The 7,346-nt window shown below is 35.3% G+C and overlaps 1 pseudogene; it reads right to left on the reverse strand.

Annotated features, from left to right (window-relative positions):
- Positions 1–2,100: 2,100 nt before the first annotated feature.
- Positions 2,101–4,065, reverse strand: LOC149266948 (putative kinase-like protein TMKL1 pseudogene; annotated as a pseudogene).
- Positions 4,066–7,346: the final 3,281 nt, after the last annotated feature.

Genomic DNA, 7,346 nt, shown 5'->3' on the forward strand with positions numbered 1-7,346 from the left:
ACAAGCCAAGATATTGAACTTTACAAACAGATTTCAAATCTGCAAGATTCCTCATAAACTGATTTGGGTAATCTAAACTAGATTCAGGTCTTTTGCTTAGATTTTCTTAATAAAGTGTGATTTTCCAATGAATGCATCACGATGTTGACACGTGTAAAAACATTGGTTTCTCTGAAAAACCAATCAGTGCTCGACATGCATGTAAATTGGAACACACCTAAATCTCAAAAGTCTCGCACTGAACGCCATTTCGGCATAAATCTTCAAAATAATTTCTGCATTTTGTCGTGTTCCCTAGCCACTATCACTTGACCAGTTAAAGTGTACGCAGTGACCAGTAGTGTTCTCTACAATGACAACCAGATGCAATGTGGCACGGACATTGCAATTTCTATGTAACCACCGGACACTGTTATTTACTGGATTTCTCTGACAGTGAGGTTCAAGCTGCTGGTCTACATGTGTGATCGTCTCGCTCGCTTATATAATGTTTCTATGTTAGATGCTGCTGGACGGAGGTGCAACATGGCTCCTGTTATTTGCTTTTGATGTTTAGTCTTTGAACCTTGTGAGAATCAAATGCGTACCTAATTAAAATCCCATATATCTATATAATAATTGAAATTAAACTAATAATAATAATGATGAATTGGTACGGTAAAGTAATTTAGAGATGTTTGATTTAAATATTATAATAACTGTAAATTGGCATGATAAAGTAATTTAGAGATGTTTATTAGAATTAGACATATTTTTTGAAATTAAATCTCAATAGATAAATAGAATAAAGTATGCTTTCACTCACTTAAACTATTAACCAAAGAAATGATTGTATCTAGAGGTGCTCTCCACCCCTGTATGAAAAAGACGTAGTAAAGTTATGCTATGTTATGAAAACATTTTGACTCAAGCAAATTACATAACAATAAAATTAAAAAATAAAAAATAAAAAATAAATAAAATATAAAAATAAAATTAACAATTATAATTATTACTTAAAACGTTTTAATTAGATCAAATTAAATTAAATAAATTTATAGTTATAATCATAAATTATTAATAATTAAACCACTCTAGATTCATCTTAACTCTGTATGCCAAGAGAGATAAAAAAAAAAAAAACAATTTAAAAGAGGTTTGCACCTCAAGAGATTTGATCCCTCTCAGTGCTTCATAGATCCTGAGTTAAGATGAATCTAGGGTGGTTTAAAAAAATACATAGTTATGTATGAATTGCAAACATAGAACTTTGAGACCCTTTATCTACCAAATGAGTGATTTAAAGTAACAATGACCATACATGGTTGTATATGGATTGCACTAGTATTGTTATGTTTTAGCAACCTTCTCTTACCAAAGGAATGATTTGAGGTGTCAAAGACTTTATCAATTTTTCATAGATGTTAGTGAATTAGAAGATTATTACTCATTGAGTCATTTTGATAACATGTTGTATTTGAACAATTGTCATTGTAGTGGTTTTTGTTATTTTTTTTGGATTGGATATTAAATAATATTAAAATTAACACACAAAAGTTAATTCATTAGTACATCCATAATTAGAACACTTACCACAAGATACATATCACATTGCCTAGATTAAAATAAATCATAATTATTAGCTAAACTAGTAATTGCACCACATGTTGCAAAGGAAACATCATAAGGCAGTAGCATAGAAAAAAGTAGCATAGAAGATAAAAGTGAAAATGTTATGCAATTTTGCTTATTTACTACCATTTATGTGGGAAAAACTTTGAAATTTTTCTTAAGAAATTGGTTCAATTAGTGTTACCTTGGTTTGTGTGAGTTTCTTCATGTTAGTTAAATTATATTGTATTAGATATCATGCCAATCCCTTATTTTGCACATTGGAAACAATGTAAGTAATACTTAATTAAATTCATCCATACTACTACGCTCTAACCATGCAAATTGTGGATTTTTCCATTGCTGCCTCCTAAGGCATTTACTCCCATGGCTTTGAAAGATGTCTTCAACATTAAAGATGCCATCAAAGAAATAGAAAATGCGGAGTAAAGCATGCAAATGGAGAGGCAAAGAATTCGCTAAAGGTGAGTACAAATAATGAACATGAAGTTAAAATGCAAGCTCTCATTCACTCCTAGTATCAGTGGGAGTATATAAAGCAGAATGAGTCTTAGGCCTTATCTCCTCCAGTTGTTGGATGACAACCTTAATATCTGGTCTCACCGATGGACAAGGTGCACATCAACTGATGGCAAGTTGAAGTGCTCAAAGTAATCCATCATCTACAGTACTTCTCAGCCCCCTCAAGATATTATCATCAAACAGATCCAACATAATCTACTCCAATACAAAAGTCTTCACAATAGAAGGAAAATCCACAAATTCCTTAGAGCTCTCATTCTTGTCGTGTTTCTTGCCAATGAGTATTTATAACAAGAGAATGCCAAAGTTGTATATATCTATCTTGGTATTAGTCCTCTTCATCTTTTGGAGCTTATGAGCCTTGTAGCTCTCAAGTGTAGTTGCATTCATCATCTGAGCAACATATGGCAAAGTCATTAATTAGTCTAGACTATAACTGGTCAAATGTGCCACATAGTTTTCATTGACCAAAATATTCTTGGATTTGAGGTTGCCATGAATGATGGGTGTTTCAATCCTAGTGTGAAGGCTGGAAAGTCCTCTTGTTGCTCCAAGAACAAACTTGTGTCTATGATCCCAGCTCAAAGAGGGCCTCCCACCTCAAGCATCTGCAAAATCAAGGATCTTTTGCATTAATAAGACAAAGCAAGGACAAAACCCACAAACCTACAAGATGAGGATTTCCCTAAAGAAATAAGAGAGGATTGGAAAGACTTCATATTGAATCTAGAGCCTAACTTATGCGTATTTGATATGTATAACTCTAGTGCATTCTTCGGTTCTTTTAATATTTGGTTAGACCATGGCCTCTTGAATATTATTATTGTAATATGAACCTCAAGTTGCAAGTGGAATAGTGGATATCCTATGAGTCAAGGATGTAATCTAATCAATTTTCCTATTTTTGGAGAAGAAACAAAAGACAACAGAGAAAATATTCCTTAGCCTTGGGTTTCAAAATAACTTACCATGAAGAAGATAATCAAAGTTTCCTTTCTTCTGATAATTATATACAAGAAGCTTCTCTCTTGTTCCTTCATGAAATACTGTGAGAGGGACTATATTTTCATGATAAAGGAGACCAAAATCCTTAATTACATGCATGAGTTATTTTTGGTCCTTGTAAGTCCCTTCCCTGAGAAGCCTCAGAGAAATAGCTCCTCCATGGCTAAGCTTGGCTTTGTAGACAGTGTCGTATCTAGTCTTACCTAGTACTTGACCTGTTGCATTCAGCACATCCTCCACCATGATATTCTCCCCACCTTCAAAAAACACCAATCTACCCTCCCTTATTTCTTCATCTTCTAATTCATTCAAAGAAGGGTCCACTCCTCCTTCCATCACTTTCATATTGTGGGAACTTCCAATGCTTATCAATAAGGACACACAGGAAATAATGGCTATCATAAATGAAATAACAATTCCTACAACTACCCCGGGGCTTAGTCTAGAATGCCTCTAAACTTGAGTTCTGCACAAGGTGAGGAGGCCCACAAAGATTGTTTCCTGCAAATGACTCATTGCCAAAATTCTATGAAAACACCAAAATGGGTCCACTGAGATTGTTAAGAGACAAATTCAAACATGGTAAATTGGTTTGGACAAGAGATTTAGGTATTGTACCAAACAAAGAGTTATTTCTCAGACCCAAATCTTGTAGGGCATGAAACTGTCTAAGAAATAGAGGCATGAGCCGTTGCAGATTGTTATTGCTCAAGTCTAAAATATGAAAATTGTTGCATGTAACATTAGGCAAAGCAGGATCTAGTATGTAACCACTCAAATCATTATCATCTAGAAGAATATCTGCAAGCTACCCACAAAAATTCCATACTGAAGGAAGAATGCTGCCATTGAGCTTTTCCCTGAGAATGAAACAGTTAGAAGCCTAACACTATTCCCAATATCTAAAGGTGTATTTTCTATGAACATATGAACATCACAACTATGTTACCATTCCTAGAAATTTCAGGAGTCAAATAGTAGACACATAGACACAGGAATATTAAGGCTTCATAAAGGAGAATATTGATAAAAAAGAAACATTTACCAACTAAAAAATTTACTCTAGGGAAATCATGACAAAAAAAAAAAGAACATGTACGTTAAGTTGCACCATAAAGGGTAAATTAACATCAATGTAATGAATATACATCTTATTCACATTAACAGATGCATATTGCAAATAAAGATTTCTCAAGCATGATAACATCAACGATGCATCAATACACTATTATATATGATCAATATCAACATCAAATAGGTTAATTTAGGAATGAGATTTGAATGGTCCTGAAACAAAGCATTCAATGATACATAATATCGGTTTGAAGTCTAGAATAAAATATGAATGACCATTCCATAGGTCAAACACTTAATGGTTCTTACTGTGGATTCTCCAGTAACAAAGTCAAAAGAAATAAATCATTTATGTTGATTTTTCTAAACAACTAATACACCTTTGAATTTCCTCTACCTCCTCATTGACAATAAAAGGATGGACATCATTAATGACATTATCAGAGAGTTCAAATGGCCTACAATAAGATGACTGACACACAGTTGGCAGTGGTGACAAATTTTGTAAATCTTGAGAATCAACATCTAGCTGAAATTGCCAAGAAGGTCCAGAGTTTAACTGGTGCCAAGAATGTTAGACTAAAAACCGTCATTGATCCCTCTCTGATTGCAGGCTTCAACATCCGATATGGACCAACTCTGTCCAATATTATAGACATGAGTGTGAAGACTGAGTTGGAGCAATTGGTGAGTCAAATTGGGTACAAAGAGAGAATTGAAAATGTATGAATCTTAGATGTTTGTGTATCCTTGACAAAAAATGAATCCAATGGTTTTCATTGTTCTAAGTACTATTTAATTGCTAGAACTATTTATGAAATAGCTTGTCAAAGTATCTGAGGCTATAGTTCTTGTTGTCGTATTGTTTCCATTTGAATTTTGTTACCCTGCACCTAACATTTGGATTGGAAAATGCTATAAAAATTTATGAGTTGGAAGGCATCCACTACCTACTTTGATTGTAGAGTTGGAGGGCTCACTGACAAAAACAATAAGGAAAAAAAAGTGTGTCAAGTAAGTTGAAGGTCATTGTTGGATGAAAAATATGGAGGAGATACATAGACCAGAGGCATGGATCTGCACAAGCCTTTATTGTCTAGATGATTAATAATTCATGTTCATTTGAAAATACTTCATGAAAAAATCAAGGGTTGAGTACAAGTTATTGGCACTGTGGATTTGTATTGAACAATGCTTTAAAGGAAAATATGAACATCACAACCCTTATAGATATCCCACATGTTTAAAGATGAAATTGAAAAAAAAATGTTGAAGTTGTCAAAGATGGGTTGTTAGGATATTCCGACACATAGGAAATAGTTAAGTTCAACTTGGTCTAGTATAGAGTTAGGTAAAGTGTGTTTCTTTACCATTGTACATTTTGTAACTTACAATCCGACGGTCACGATATGTAGTGATCCGACGGTTCACTCTCTCCTCGGTATTACCGACACTTGATCCGTGGCTTGACACCCGATTGGTCCATGAGTTCTATTTAAAGTGCATGGAGGGTCATTGTTCGGGTAATCCATGCATGAGAGAAGCTTATGTAAATTTTCATTCTTTGATTAATAAATTGCCTGTAGTACCCACGTTGGGACAGGCTGTGGACTGTTTCCCTCTTTGAGGGTTTTAACCACGTCAAAAATACTGGTGTATTGATCTGTGATCTGGTTGTGAGCGGTGTTCTTTTGGTGTTCTTTCTGAGGAACTTACCCTGTAAATTCCTACATGGTATCGGAGCTATTTGAGGGCCGCGTCTGTTGGTGACCCAAATCTGAAGCCGGTAGAACTGCATGCGGCTGTCGTTTCCTAGATCTGTTGTTTCTGACTGCTTTCGGGCCGAGAGGACTGCTCTGTTGCGTTCGGAGCATCTGTTCCAGTGAGGAACCCCTTTCGTTTCACGCGAAAAGGTTTCCGGTAGCCCTAGCTGCGTCATTTTTCAGATCAGGAGGTATACAATGTTTTTGCAGTTTACTGTTATTTTCTTTCTGCTTATTTCGGTTTCAGTTTATTTAGCCTTTTTTTTAACCGGATCTATACCTTTCATTTCTGCGTATGCTCTTTGCCCTGCGACTCTATGCGATCTGGGCAAATCAGAAATAGAAAGGAAGGATTTTTCTCATGCGTATGCTCTTTTCCCTGCACCTTAGTGTGATCTCGGAAAATCAGAAACATTGAGAAAAATATTTAGTTTTTCGGCTAAAGCTAACTTTGAGCCGCAAGGTTCATTTTAGAAAATATCTAGTTTTTTGGCTAAATCTAACTTCGAGCCATAAGGTTCGTTTTCTTTGCATGTCCGTGTTGGGTTTTGTGTTTTGTGTTTTGTAGGGAAAAAGAGCTTTCTCAACGCAAGCACGCAAACCAAGGCCCCCCCCCCCCCTCTCTCTCTCTCTCTCTCAAATTTTTTGTATAGATCAATTGGTTCAAAGCTATTTTAAGAGAGTAGAGGTCTTGGGTTCAAGTCTCCATTTTGTGGGGGCGGATTTTTTCATTCCCGCACATTCGCGCACTTTGCCGGCAACTTCAACAATTTTTTTTCAAAAAGCCATAACTTCTTCATCCGGAAGCCTTTTTCAGAGCCGTTTTTTTTAAAACAGCCTAATTTTTCGAGATCTATCCATTGGAACACTTACTTTCAGCATCTTCAGCTTCAGTTTTTTTTAAAAAAATGGAAAGTCCATGCCAAGTCATTCTTGACAGCACTAACTACTTCCAATGGATAGCCTACATGGAAGATTTACTTAGAAGTAAAGGTCTCTACAGAATAGCCACAGACCAAGAGAAGAAACCAAAAGATGAAGACAAGGCTGCAAAATGGGAAAATAGACAAGATCAAGCACGTGGTTTGATAGGGATGTCTATTTCTCCTGATCTTAGATTCCATATTGCAGAACTTGAGACTCCTCATGAAGCATTGGAAAAAATCACTAAAGTTTTTGGGATTAAAAATGAAATTAGAGACCATCAACTTGAAAATGAGTTGCTTACTTTGGATCCTAATAATTTTTCTTGCATTGAAGATTTCTTGTCCAAATTCAAGACCCTTAGATATCTCTTGGAAGGTGTTAAGGTTAAGAAAGAAGATAGTAACCTTATTTATTCCATCCTTACTAAGTTGGGACCAGCCTACT

This window comes from Pinus tabuliformis, chromosome 6 (genome assembly GCF_031772625.1).
Source record: "Pinus tabuliformis cultivar Carrire ecotype Pingquan chromosome 6, CPIR1, whole genome shotgun sequence".
NCBI lineage: Eukaryota > Viridiplantae > Streptophyta > Pinopsida > Pinales > Pinaceae > Pinus > Pinus tabuliformis.